Here is a 15,934-nt window from a genome sequence, read left to right on the forward strand (position 1 = left end):
ATGACCGAAGGCTGATTACGGGCCTTTTCACTCCAATATCCTAAGTTAACTGGTGCCAGCCGCACTCAGGGCTGCCTAATTGCAATTTAGCCCAGAAAATTCCTCCCATTTTTGCCCTCCAGTAATGGAACAACAGATCATGGCCAGGTAAAGATTTTAAGGTGGAAATAAAGCCCAAGCTACAAAACACTGAAGTTCAGAAAAGCCTTTTTTCTTTTATTTAACAAAGCCTCTCTGGAAAAATTAAATGAAGCAAGTTTTGGCCCCCTTGTGAAAATACGATGCTTTTGTGAACTGTAGTTTGGTAATTTAAACATAACTACCAAAGTTAGAGTGTACGCCAGGTCCGGGAAGCCCAATGGGCTCCTTTAGTTCAGCAACATCCATACAATGCAAAGCTATACTGTCCACACCTAGGAATTTTGAATGATAATGTGGAATCCACAGGAACACTGGAGAATAGTTTCCATAGATTTGATGGGTTTTCTTGACATTAATGAATAGTTATTTGTTGTTGTTGTTTTGGAAGATGAGCAGGCTGCACTGTTCTGAAGTTCAGTCCGTTTATAGCTGTAACGGAGTGTTTTGTGCAGAGCATCCCTCAGGAGGTAGAAATGAAAAGAATCATGCTTCTCTCAAAAGCTTTCCCCACTACAGTCTTTCTACTTCAAATCTAAGTTCTACATTAGATATCCACCTTAAAACTGTAATGCTGATGTAGACTAAAAGTAATTCAGATCCTCATACATCCTTGTGTCCAAGTAATTCACATTATCATTTAATCTGCACAAACAGCTCATCATTAGCTTTTCTAGTTTTATCAGCAGACAATTGTTGACAATTAAGATTTAAAGAACTATTAAAGAGGAAGCTTGGACTGTTCCCCGCTTTCTGTGGGTAGTTACTGTTGTTAAATGCAGGGGAAGGTGAGTCTCTGGTATAATGAAATCTATTAAAAGTCAGGAAATACGTCTGTCCTCTTTCACAATGGGTTACTAGGTTCATTTCACAGAAGACTTCAGTGCTAGCTTCTTGGCAAACCACAGATAGAATATATGAACAGACACGTGCTCTTAAGCAGTGTATAGTGCCCAGGGTTGAGCGTCAAGATTTCTCTTTCTAAAACCACAAAGAAAGCAAACAAGGTATAAATAGGCAGCAAAGAACCCCCAGCCTTCTTGCCACTACGGGTAAAGCTATGTCAGCATTTCCACTAGAAACCACCTTTTTCAGGGGCTTTATAACTCAGCCATAAAAATTAGTTCCAAACAAAAACTTGGCAAACAAAGTTTCAGCCTTAAAGTGAACTTTTTGTTGTTGTTGTTTCACAAATTATCAAAGCAGAAAACCCAATCCTTTGGCTATTTGCATTCATTTATTTATTTATTGAAGGCACAAAAATAGAAAACAGAAATGTACAGGTTGTGTACTTTTTTGGAACTCTTACAAAAATATGTATAGGCCATTATAGGGCATGAATGTCCTTGGAGTACCACAGGTTTTCTAGACAGATGATTTTATAAGACTCACGTCATCAATGCTTATGAGCTGACTTTTCAAAAGAGTATTTTCTGTTATATCTCTTTCTCTTCAGCCACATGGAACAGATCTTCCTTATAAATGGGTGTGACAGTTCTGATGTACACAATAGTGAGTCGTTGTGGTCTATTAGCTCAATAATCCATGCTCTGAAGTATCCGTCAATATAAATTTGGCCAATAGACCGCAGAGACTGGGAAAAGCTTCCATAGTTCTTGGAGCAGCTGCAGTGTGTTCTAACATCCTCTAAATATGTAGGAAAACAATTGGGTCTGTGTCTAAGTTTTCAAACTCCTTTGAAAACGATGGGCCAAGGTCCCACTCTATGTAACACTAGGGGAGAATTAAATAACTTTAAATAGCCACACACAAAACTTAATGTGATTCAGCTAGAGTTGTGCAAGTTTGGTGTACAAACTGCCAGTGGTAACAGAGTCACACTTGTGGCTAAGAGTGACTCACCCCATTGTTCAAAAATACAGACGAGGTCTGGGAAAAGCTTGTGATGTTTTGACACCATGTGGACTATAACAACTTGGTACAATGTGACAAGTTAAGGATGGTGGCAGTGAGTTAAAAATGAGGCTAACTCTAATTTTTGGAGCTTGTAATTTTGTAAGAACATAATGGAAAGAGTTTACAGTATGTTTGTAATTACTTTTATTTGTGCTCAGGTTGCCTTTGTTAGGTTACATTGAGACCATAACCACTGAACTTACTCCCCCACCCAACTTTGTTTTTACACTTAATTTATATGTTACTGATAGCTAACTTCTGTCTAAAGACTTTTTGATTCATGCTCTGTTTGCTTTCCTTCTGTGAGGTTTATGGTCAAGGGACCTAATTTGCTGGTTTCGTTATAAACTGCATTTTGGACAAAATATGAACTAATGGGGTTGAATTTAGGCTCTCGACTTTGCCTCAAAAGTCAAAGCATGGCTTTATAACAAAGAGGTATTTAGCAGTGTCATTGGAGCATTTAGCTTCCTGAAGTTCACATATGATTAGAAGCTAAATATCTAAAATCCATTTATTTGCTTAATAACACTGCCAAATTGAACCCGTCTGTGGTTTCTGCTTTATAAAGCTACTAAAGGGCTCTTTTGAGGTACTGTGTATGTGATTACTAACTTAATAGATTTCAACCAACACCACTCAAATTAAATCATCATTCCTCATGGATTGTGTACCTAGTTCTCATTTAGCAATGCCGGGTGTCCGACTCTGAGGGGTTTGTGCAGTTCCCCGTGCTTTCCTCTACGATCCCACTGACCACAGCATAGTTTTATCACATACTTGAGTCCAGGTCTGTCCCCCACTCCCCAACCCCTGTTCCTTGATGGTACAGGCTAATTTGCATATATGTGTATCCTGTAGCACATAGCACAGAGCACACGGGAGATTGAGCCCTTCCTATGTGGTTGTAGCCAACACCTATTGGGTGCTTTAAGACACACCAGATCATATTCTGAATATGTTACCTGAAAACACTATTAAAATCCTCCCAACAACCTAAAACGGTAAGTACCATCATATTCCCCATTTTGCAGATAAGAAAACAGAGTTATTAGGCCCCTGGCTAAGGTCACACACTAGTAAGGAACGTGGCTGCATTCACAGGAAGGCATCTGCCAACAAAGTCCAGCCTCTCAACCCCATGTTCTTCTGTTTCTCTAAATGTGCACCAAGTGAGTCTATGACAGAGTTCCTGTTCTTAAAAAACTTAAAACTTAGTTGAGCTGATGAGCTCTACTGTTCACATGTGACACAGATGTGTAATAAGAGATGATGTGATTAAGAACCAAAGGTATGTCAGGGATAATACTTGCTAGAAGCATCCAAAATGGCAGCTATCAATGTATGTTAGCATGCTAACCTGGGAAGACTTCCCGGAAATGTAACTGTTTTTGAGATTTCAAGAATGTAAAAGCCTGGGATAGGTGGCAAGGAAATGGGAGTTATTTCTGTTGTGGGGAAGGAGGAAAGAAGGACAGCACTCATTCTGGCAGCATAGGCAAATCTGGGCAGAAGAATGGTAGGACAAGTTGCCTAGGGAGGCAGGGGCCTTGAAAGCCAGGCTGAGAAACAGAAAAAGAACTCAAAGAAAAACCAGGGCCAGGCGCCATGGCTCACGCCTGTTATCCCAAGACTGTGGAAAGCAGGGGCGGCTGGATCACAAGGTCAATAGATTGAGACTATCCCGGCCAACACTGTGAAGCCCCATCTCTGCTAAAATTAGCTGGGTGTGGTGGTACACACCTGTAGTACCAGTTACTTGGGAGGCTGAGATAGAAGAATCGCTTGAACCTGGGAGGCAGAGGTTGTAGTGAGCCGAGATTGTGCCACTGCACTACAGCGTAGGTGACAGAGTGAGATTCTGTCTCAAAGAAAAAGAAAAATTATGATGATCTGGTTAAATGTATGGCTTGGAAAATCATCTTTTTCAAATTTGTTCAACAATCTAGGAAATGCAGTGTTCAGAAGAAGGGCCTTCCTATTTTAGTGTGGGAAAGAGCTATACACACCTTTCCTCTGCAACACAACTGCTGGTCCCATGTCCTTCCTGAGACTTCCTGAGTAGAAAAGCTACTTCAGTCTGAGGCCTGCAAAGTCTAAAGATCAGGAGGATATGAGCAGCAATTCACCTCTAGTTAGCAGGGGCTGGGCCCTCAGTTTACTTGGCTGGTAGTCCTAGATACTGGTGACTATAACACATGCATTTCTTGGATTAAGAACTGAGTCTCCCATATTGGATTCAGAGAATTCAGCTAAGTTCAGTGATTCTTTTCCCTTCTCTTGCAAAAGAGTATTTAGCCAATCTCTTAGAATCTCTCATAAAATCTGATTTAAAAGGTATATGTGTTCTGAAAATCCCCAGCTGACATCTAGCTAATAACAAGGTAGCACATCATAAAACAGTCATCAGGATTCAACTGGGTGAACACCATACTCTTAGGAAAAGATATCCATGTTTGGAATTCCACTTCAGATACTCATATTTGGCTGAGTTCTGTCTGCCAAATGGAGTCCTACAGAACAGTAGATTCTCAAAAGTAGATTCTCTTGGGGGCAACTGTTGGACCAGGCCTAGACCAGATTGGAGATTCTTGACATTTTAGGTGGAAGGTATCTCACTGTAGATTTTAAAAAGTGTTTTAGAGGCTATTTTTAAAAAGCATCATATCAGAAATGTTTCACATGTTAAACATTTTTTATTTGCTTTAGAATGATAGGATTTAGTCTTAGACGGTATGCTGCTTTCCTCAAGGGACCATCTCCTCTCATTTAACAAATGAAGAACCCTTAAACTCAGAGAGAGTGAATGATTTGCCAACACCAAAACCAGGCATTCAGCCTAGATCTCCCGACTTGCACTCTGGTGCTTTCACAAGCTCAGTGTGCTCTTTCCTAATATATCTTTGAGGCTGTTCAAATTATTAGGCTAATTAGAGAGCGTTCTCCTTGGTAAGGATAATTAGCAGAGAGGTACCAGCTTTGAATCAGAAATCCCAGGCTTCAGTCCAGACTCTCACTACCTGAAAGACCTGCAGGAAAGCATTTCACTGTTCTGATCCTCAATTTCCTCATCTGTAAAATGTGTATAATAATAGTACTTAGGACCCTGGGCTATTAAGAGAATAAAAAAGGATAGTACATGGGAACGTTTTTAATTGACCATAAAGCACTCTGCAAATATAATTGTTAAAAAGGATGAAAAGATGATTTTAGAATGTGATAATGTTTGTATTGACATAGTTTATATCTGTATATAATTTCTTTCCTCCCACTACCCCCTAAAATACAAAACAAACAAGAAATTGTTTTTAGAACAGACCGCATTCCTACCCATTTTTTACTCTAAATTGAGTGCTATTGGAAGGTTACAAGGCACAAGAAATGGCACATTCTAAATCATTCTTGTTGAAATACATCAACATGTTAACAGTGGTTGTTTTAGGGTAGTAGAAATGTGAGAAATCCTTAAAGTGTTTTTTTTCTTTATAGTTCCCCAATTATTGCTAATGAAAATGTATTAATCTTATAATTAAAAAGCATTTTAAAATAAATCTGTGGTACATATCAAGATCTCCATTTGACAGCAATAATGATTGCTACAGTTTATCCATTGCATATGGATATGTGTAAAGTGTCTGTGGCATATACTTTACATACATTGTTTTACTAGAGTTTTTAAAAATCCTGCATTGTTATTGTTCCATTTATAGATGATAACCTGAGGCTCAGTGAGATTAAATCTCTTGCCCAATGTTATGCCGCAAAGTCCATGGATTTTCTCTTTTTCCAGAGTCCATATTCTTCTCGCTGTGCCATGCTATGCTGTGGGATTGAGACTGGGACTTGGCGTGTAACCCATCTGGTCCCACCAAGTACCATGGTTATAGCAGATTGCTGAATGGGCCTTTGCAGAGTGGGTAGAAGCCTGGCTTCTCCCGGGTCAGGGGAATTGGGTTCCAGTCCTGACTCTGCCCTTTAAAAGTAGAGGGATGATCTCACATAGATCCTTTCACTTTTCTGGAGCCTGTGGTTTTTCATCAATAAAATGAAGGCCTTGGATTAAACAAACAGCTTTCAAACCAGCTTTAGCTGCAGCTCTAACCCACTTGTATTTTTCAAATAAATTTTAGTCATTTGACCTAGGTGTTAGGGCCTCCTCGACCTTTAAGTTCTAGGAAAGCTGAGTCAAGCCTCAGCCTCCACCTGGTGAAAGTGCAATTCCCGGGACTCTCATCTTATGGGCTCACTTCCACTGAGTATGGATTGACATGCATGCAAGTCTTTGTGTGTAGAAGGATTTGCCAAATATTTTGAGAATATGGCAGAATTTACAAGCAAATAATTAAAATTTCTATCAGAAAGACTTGGACTGTAGCCTCTGGTTGTTGCCCTTTCTCCCCTCATTCCTTCCTCCTTCTCCTTCTTTTTCTCTCTGAACATCACGGATTCTTTTTCCCTTTTCTCCCAGATAAAATATCTACCTTGAAGAATTTGGGTGCCCGGTGTTAACAAAAATTTTTTTAACAACACGTCATTTGACATTTTAATATATAGAATGGATCAAGAGTGACGCTTTCTGTGTGGAACTGCAGAAGGAGCACATCTCACTTTCTGATGCACTTAAGCGCTCAGAAGAACCTGATGGAAACTACTGGCCGAAATCATCTTTAAGGTGGAACCCTCTCTGAACCACTCCCTTCCTTCCCTCTTCCCAAAGACAATTAGCCACTTTCTCTTTTGAACCCCATTGTCCTCCAGGCAGACATCCGGCGTAGTACCTAAAACATGTTTGCTCATCTCTGTTTAAATATCTGTATCACTCAGTAGGCTGTAGAGGAGGAGGAAGGGGGATGTTATGGATTGTTTCTGTACACTAGGTATTTGCTAAGCAAGTGCCTAATGACTGCTTGTGGATGATAGTTTATGACTATGTGACCACTTGATTAAACAGATTATCCACTAGAAGGAAGCCAGCTAAAAGTGATCATATAGACAAGAAAGAAAGCAAAGCACTGTATTATGCCTGGGGGAGAAACTAGAACAATGTCTTTGCTCTCTGTCCTCCTCTATACGTATGATATCTGTAGCACATAGTTTTACAAGGGGGTGGGAAGAAGTTCTGCCTGAAAGCTTCATTTGTAAACTTTCTGTGATCAGCCCAGTTGGCCGTTTTATTTAGATCATCTTGTGAAAGACCATGTTTGGATTAGTGTTGGGCATAAGTAAATGGCAGTTCTTCATCCGTTCTGAAATTCTCAAATGGCTCACTGAGGTATCCGTGCAGCTGTTGTAGAACATGTAATAGCATTAGGCGCTGAGTTGGAGAGGAGTCTGGTGCCAGACATTTCTGGCAGCGGCTGTAGTAGTAGTGCTTCTCCCGGCGAGGAAGCTATCATTAGCGGCAGTGCTAAGGGCTAGGCCCCTGAGTAGGAGACTTGCTGGAATAGAATACTGGATTTCTGCACAATGAAGGAGAGAAAGAAGTTTTGCTCTTGAGTCATAATAATTAATGATCACCCTTGAAATTCCATTTCAATAACTGGGAGTGAATTGTTCATAACCCAAAGTGATTTTACGTGTAACCTGGATGTTTTGTGTAGCTTTTTCCCTCCCTTCCTCTCTCTGTTCCTTTCTCCCGTCCTCCCTCCTTTTCCCTACTGGTCAGACAATGTAAACGAGAGTGAACTTATTAGAGTGGCTTGGTCTTACTGGCTTCTTGGGGGTATTAATGTCCTTTAGCTCTCATATTCTGGAAATTTTTTTTGTGTGGGGTGGGGATTCTTGTCACCTCATGTCGGTCACTGTTCTAATTCTTTTTGTAATGAAACTGACAGATAAGGGGAATTACTGTGATTGTACCTCAGGGTAAATTACCAAGCTCCTTCTACCAATTAATAAGGAAACTCTCACGTTTTTCTAATCACATGCACATACACTTTCTTTCTTTCTCTCATTTTCCACTTTCCCTGCACATAAACACAGACACAGAAAAAATAAGGTCACTAAGCCACAGCACAGTCATAGAGAAACACAGGTAGTAAGGCTGGCCATTACAAAGGAAACTTTATAATTACGTATTAGAGTAAGATTAGCTGTCAGTCAAGTATTGATGCATATGGAAATTTAAAGATGTGGATGCCTATGGAATCACCTATAATATTTGCCCATTAAAGATTAGAGACTGCTCTAATTATTCATACTGCTAAGGGTTTTTTTTTTTTAGAACAACATTCTGCATATACAGTTGTGAGACTCAAGCGTGCAAGTTTCTGACCATTAGATTCAGTTCCTAACCATTAGATTCAGTTCCTATGGAAAAGCACTAAACCATCTTCCCTGTGAAAGCTATACCTTTATAAAGGATGTTGGTCAGACATTCTATTATATATTCATTAATCTCTTCCATCCACAAACACTTCTTAAACACATTCATTAGGGTTTTAAAGTCTCAATAAATAACACCGCCCTTCCCTGACTCATATTTAGGACCATTTCAGATAAATGCGTAGTCAGAGGTATGCAGATCAAAATGTCAACTTTCACAATAAAGCTGATTGGAGAAATGGCCATATAGACTTGCTAAGATAATCAGCACTCTCTGAATGAAATTTCTCTCCCAACTCACTCACTAAGCTTTCAGTACAGTGGAAAGAGAATGCAGGTTCCTGAAGGCAGGCTGACTCCTTCCAATGCGTTCTGGGTTCATTCTGCCAAACCTGTCAACTAGAGAAGTTTCTCTTCTTCCAGGGAAGCCTGGGAGAGGAAGAGCAGTGAACCAAGGGCCGCAGAGAAGCTTGGAGTGTTGCATTCATACACATCGCTATGTGGGAACATGAGAAGTGGAGGAATAAGTGCTCTTCCAATAGCAGACAATGTTATATAATGGCAATACAAGAATGAATATAACAGAGTCCCTGATATAAAAGCTGCATAAGCGACATAGAGGTTTAAAATATTTGTTTTAATACAATGTAGTGAAAGCTAACAAGATATAAAGGGCAGTGGAGGGGTGCACAGGCGGCGCCTACTGAGTAACCAATTTGCTCTAACACTTCTTGCAGGCATATCATCTGACTCAGTTAGGACAACCTTTCATTTTCCACAGTGCCACATTCCCACTGGATTTTATACATACTTATGATCAGACGTGGGTCATGAGCATTGTGAATCCCATAAAAGCACCAGGTGCAGTGACCAGGGTGAGATTAAAGGAATCATCCAAATGGTGGCTTCTCAAAGAGGTAGAGATATCAGTATTAATATGATGGTAATGGGAAATTCTCTGGTTGTCACCACCATTATAACCTAATTATTACTGGGGTAGCTCTGGATTCCTCAGACACTGGGTTTTTAGTTTTGGAATCATCTGTATCTTTTTTCTTCTCTTCCTGTTGGCCTGCTTTTTGATCATCTTGCTGTCAGAGGAGACCAACGGGAATAGCTGACAATGAAATGTCAATCAATTGACCATGGTAAATCTGAGACATTGTAGTCTCATGGGAAGAGTATGGGATTTGAAGTCAGATCCTCTGACTTCAAATCCTGGCTCTACTCTTCAATTGGCTCTGAGATCTTGGGCATGTCTTCAAACCTGTGAGATTCTATAAAATGAAGATGTTAATAAGAATAGTGATACTTTATAAAAACTTACACTGATGGTGAAATCAGATAGTGCATATGGTAGTACTCTGAAAAAATACATTGCTACCCAACGCAAGTTATTATCTGATGAGACATTTGATGGACTTGTCAAGCAGAAACAGATGGCTGAAACATTGCAAAAATCTTTTATTTTTCCCTTTCTCTGTCGTCCTATCTCCTCCCCAGATACTGAATTCTGTCCTTTCATTATATGCTCATCCCCAACTTCTGAGAGGTACGTGTATCCAGTGGTGATGAGGGCAGCAAAGCACTGTGTTGACATGATGCCTTTCAACCCAGCACCTTTCCCAGGCTGGTTTGCACACTGACGCTGTTGAACCAAGCAGACTCCGTTTATAAAAGGAGGCATTCAGTGAAGGGTTTTGCAAGAAAATACTGCTCACTGAGTGAGGCCTCTGTGAAGATTGCATCCACTCAGGCCAGCTCTGCATTTCTGTTTTTTATTATGCATTGTTTAAAAAAAAAACTCAAAGTGACCAAAGTGATATGAGAAAAAATTAAGAACAAGCAATATCCCACTCAGGTGAAAATAAGAATTCCAGATACCTCAAGCCTCCAGACTGATAGGATACCTAGACAAAGCATTCCTTCTTAGGCCAATCTTCATCCTCAATTCTCCTCATCCCCTGAAAATAAGTAACACATCTGATGGAAAAACAATTGCCTTGATTATGAACACGGGTAAAGAAAAACTTAAAACTAAAAGGAATTGATAAAAAGAATTATAAAAGTTGCACAGAATAAGAGCATTTCAAACACAGGCATACATGCTTCATACACACATATATCTAAAAATTATAGTTTTAGGCTGGGCACGGTGGCTGATGCCTGTAATCCCAGCACTTTGGAAGGCCAAGGCGGGAGGATCACTTGAGGCCAGAGACCAGCCTGGCCACCATAGTGAAGCCCCATCTCTACTAAAAATACAAAAAATTAGCTAGGTGTAGGGGCACCTGCCTGTAATCCCAACTACTTGGGAGGCTGAGGTATGAGAATCTCTTGAACCTGTGAAGCAGAGGTTGCAATGAGCCAAGATCATGCCACTGCGCTCCAGTTTAGGTAACAGAGTGAGACTGTCTCAAATAATAAATAAATAAATAACAATTATAGCATTTTAGACTGGAAGGGAGTTCAGGAGGCATCTGGGTAATTCAATTCAATTTATTCCAACAAACATGTCTTGAGCACCTTCTGCATGTCAAGCTTGAGGATGAAAAAATGAAAGGACGTGGGATCTGCTCCCGAGGGAAACACACACACACACACACACACACACACACACACGGATTACAGAATAAAAGATTCAGGGAGTGTTCAGAAAGAGCTCAGCTATGTTAGGGTTTATAAAAGTCAGAAAGTGGCTGCAAGGGACATAGAACTTGATCAGGACCTTGCAGGGTGAATAGACGTCTGTATAACCCCTTGGGAAAAGGTGGACGAGGATCTTTGGAAAAGGGAAGAGCTGAGCTAAAAGAAGTGACAACAGCAGTCAGAAAATGACCAGTGATCCATTTATGTGAGGGGGCAATTCACATATGCTCAGGTTGGGAAGTGGAGCTGGCCTTTTAAACTCTGGGGAGTTTAAAAAGCAACATTACATATTGGTTAAGAACGTGAACATCTGGGTTCAGATTCCGGCTCTGCTGTGGAATTTCCAGAAGTTCCATGACCTCTCTTTGCCTCCTCATCTGGAAAAATGGGGAAAATTATATAAAGCACTTATCTCATAGAGTTATCATGAGGTTTAAATTAGATAGTTCATGTAAAGTACTTAGAATAGTATCTGGCACATAGCACTGAAAGTAATAATTATTAAACTTATTGCTATGGACTGAATTGTGTCCTGCCCAAAATTAATATTGTGAAGCCCTAACCCAAAGTGACCATATTTGACATGGGACTTTTAGGAGGTAATGAAGGTTAAATGAGTTCATAAGTCCTAATCGGATAGAAGTAGTAGATTTGGAAGAAGAAAAGAGATATCTCTGTGTGTGTGCACTGAGGAAAGGTCACATAAGGACACACGAAGGAGGCAGCTATCTGCAGGCCAGGAAGAGAGACCTCACCAGACCCCGATCACGTTTGCACCCTGACCTTGGACTTCCCAGCCTCCAAAACTGTAAGAAAATAAATTTCTGTTGTTTAAGCCCCTCAGGCTATGATATTTGTTGTGGCAGCCCAAGCTGACTAATACATTTATAGTCTAGGGATTGTGAACTGAAACAACCATGGGGTGACAAAAATAATATAAATAAATGGAGCAACTTGTTCTTGGAAATGCGGTGGTCTAAGTTCAGTGATAAATGGCAAGTGACACAGGGTAGATTTGATGGACACCTGAGAGCGATGGAGCCTGGTGAACTGCCGAGTGACTGCCAGGCCCAAGGGGAATAGCTGTCACGTGGGCTGAGTCCATTGATTATTGCTATGTGAGAAACTGTGCCTAGCATTCCCAATTGTCCAGTGTTTTAAAGAAAAGATAGACTGTGTTTTTTTGCTTGGGTGGGGTAGTAGGGGGAGGAACTTCTAATATTTAAAATATTGGCCAATACCATGAGGTCGTGAAAGTAAAACCTGGCCCACAGACCACTGAGATGTCCCACCAAAAATGCTGGGACACCAGGGACAGAGAGATTATTGGGATGAAGAAAAAATGCCGAGATGGGAGGTGGGAAGACACTGGGATTTCTAGTCACACCTAGCTCCATTTTAGCTCCGCGATCTTTTACATATACTATAATATTCCTGAGACTCAGTTTTTCCAACAGAAAATGGTGATGAAAATACCAGTTTTGTATGATTCTTGAAGAAATGAATGGAAAATGTATGTAAACTGTCTAGTGAGTACTTAAAAATGTTAGGTCCTTCTTTTCTCTCATGCCTGAACAAAGGACATGGTGGTAGAATGGAGAGGATGCTATGAAGATGTTATGAGGTAGAATGGCTAGAATTTGATTGGATGAGGAAGACTTCAAAGTTGATGACCCTTGGGAGGGAAGAGATAATGAAGCTGTTAACTGAGGAGGGAACCACAGGAGGCGAAAGATTAATTAATTGTGTTTTAGATAAATTGAAGTTGGGGAGTCTATGGAACATTTGGGTTATGCCCTACTGGCATCCAAATAAAATGTATGAGGGGATCAACTAGGGCTAGAGATTTACTTTGGTATACCAATGTCTCAGGGAATAGCTGAATCCATGAGGGTGGGGGGGGATTTTTCAGACAATGTGAAAAAAAAGTCACCTTGGGAGAGTGACAGTTGAGGGTGGAGGGTGGTGGTTACAGCCAGAGCAGTACGTGTAAAACAATGAGTGGGCAAAAAGCAGCGTGAACACAGAGAAGGGGCATTTCAAGAAAGAAGAGCTTGTGATAGCAGTATTAAGTAGAATGAACAGAAGGAAGAAGTGCTTCATATTCATAATCTGAAGTTTACTAATAAGCTTTAAAAGGGCAATCTGATACAAAAACTCACCTCATGTAGCTTGATTTACAAAAATCAGCTCTGGTGCCACCTCCATTACCTTTTTGTTTATACTCTCCTAACTGTCAGTGATGACTCCTACCCATTAAAGATACATTAACTTATGTTTATAGGAAAGAAGATATATTTGCATTTAGGGTAAGGTATTCCTAGAAACTATGCTGTAAGTTAAACCCAGTTTTCTTGTACTGAAAATGATATAGAATAGGATTATGCTCCTGACACAGGGTCATGTGCCCAACTTTTTATGGGCATGAACACAAACTCCATATTGAATTAATTATAAATGATAACCATGTATAATACAAAGCCTCTTCAAATATACATAATCAAACGGTAATACGAAACTAATCGCATAAATTATATTTAATGTGAGGGAATGGCATAAATATTAAACACAGTTATTATTTTACTTCCTGACATTCTTTCTCATTGGCAGGTGACAAGAACGTCACCATCATGGAATTAGAAGGAGTCTTCTAAAAAAGTTTTCATAGACATTTCTGAGAAGACTTCGGAGGCTAATGGAGCTGCTCAATGCCTTTATGAGGAATTGATGGACTATTTTTGCTTTCTTCTTTTGGTTGAATGGTTTTCATGGTAAGCGTTGGAAGCCAAGATGTTAACTTTTCTATTACTATAAAGAATATTGTATTTGTATTTTCCTAACCTGGCATTTCACCAGGAGAGGCACCCTTCCCTTACACCCTAAGGTTATTCAAGGAATATAGACTTTAATAAAACACATTTTTAAATGCTGATTCTCTCATTTTGCTGCTTTACATAATAGCAAAAGTGGCCACAAATTTTTACTTAAATGGTAGAAAACTCCATTAAAAGTTAGATCCAGATCTGTGGCAAGCTTTAGTGAATCTTAGCAATCACCATAGGTTTCACCCTTTTGATGGAAGGAAACTTTGAGAAGTTATATTTTATGTAGTTATAAAAAAGATTGATGCTTTGATTAGCACTGATAAACCTCACTTTATAATAGAAAATATTTGTATTATACTTTGAAATTATAAAAAACTTACTGTATATTAACTCATTATAGTTTCAAAATGCTCATATCTATAACAGTAGGGTTATTATTATCATATTTAATTGTTACAGATGAAGGTTTAGGATCAATGAGGTTAAATATCCATCCCTGTGCAACACAACTAATAAAGGATGGAATGAGGGGCTGGATTTCAGGCTCTGTAACTCCAAAACAATGTTCTTCCTAAGAAACTTCCCTTTCTATAATGAACAGTCCCCACATAGCTTGGGATGCTGTGCACTTATTCAAATGTTGGTATAATTGCTCAAACTATTTTCAGAAAGCTTGCTTTTAGGTTTATTTTCTCAGTGACACTAAGAGATTGGTCTCCACACCATCCACCTTCTCTCTCCATCTTCTGTGGACCTGGAGGCCCAGCACTGGTGCCTTCTGTTGCAAGCATTTGAGAGGTTTGTGCATGGATGATGTGAGCCAAGAGGGTCAGGAAACTCCTTTGAAACCTGCTAGGCTGCTGCCAGAATCACCTGGGGACACTTGTTCATCACTCTCCTGCCCTCTGTTAATAGTCACTCACATGGACATAGTGAACCTTAGCTCTGTTATTAGGAATTGCTGTGCATCAAACTTCCAGAAGTCAAGCACTTCCCACCCCGTCCTTATTAAAGCAGCACAATGCAATACAAAGATTTTCATTCAAATGATTATAATTTTATGTCCACATTTTGGCTTTTATAAAAATGTTTTATTTCTCTGGAAATTTTCCTCATGTGGAATTTCTCATTCCTTTGTACTACCAATAAAGAGTTTGGAGACTGGCCTAGAATGGCATACAGATTCTGAAGGGATGTCATTTGTATTGATGATAAACAGAAATGGAAGGAGAAGAATGTTTATGACAAACTTGAGTGAATCACCAAGTGAGATAGTATGATTTCCTTCTGGATATCTCCACAAACAATATAATCTTTTTCAAGGGGAAATGATGTTACCAGCCTTTCTCAATCTTTTCAAAGTAGTGCATGCTTTTTGAGTAATTCTTTTCTAGTTTACGTGATGGATTTGCCTTCTTCAACCATCCACATTCTCCTTGACCAAGGTTATGTATTTTCACAATGTCTGACCCAAGAATAGTATGTTAGGATACTCACTAGAGATTAAAAATGTAACAAAAGTTTCTAATAAACCTCTAAGGTCTGTATAGATCTTTCCAAAGAAGGTAAGGGGGAGTATGTTTGTATTTGTGTGAATATACATATAAGAAGACTATCACCTCAAAGGTGCTGAAGGCATCTTCTTTATAAGATGTGTGTGTGTGTGTGTGTGTGTGTGTGTGTGTGTGTGTGTGTGTGTGTTTTAGAAGGAAGGAAGAAACTGGAAATAAGGAGATCTATTTTTGCAAGGTGTAAGGTAAGCTGGACAATAGCTAAGTGGGAGAAATGGTGGTGGTAGTGGCAGCTGGGAGACAATGAGCTCATAGAGCAGTTGGAACCTGAGATCCTCCTGGCCCACACACCCACAATTTGACCTTGAGCTTGGACGAGGCTCTGGAAGTAAACAAGGGGAAGACCTGCTCTCATTGGTTATGTGCAGAGCATGAGGCAGTGGCTGCACCGGTGTTTAAGGATGTAACCAGGCAGGCCAGCTGCCATTCCCACGTCAGCACCCTGTCTAATGGTCATAGTAGAAGATGTTGCTGTTAGTCAGAACTGGGGCTCCAACTCTGGTACTCTAA

This window comes from Callithrix jacchus, chromosome 7 (assembly GCF_049354715.1).
Source record: "Callithrix jacchus isolate 240 chromosome 7, calJac240_pri, whole genome shotgun sequence".
Taxonomy (NCBI): Eukaryota; Metazoa; Chordata; class Mammalia; order Primates; family Cebidae; genus Callithrix; species Callithrix jacchus.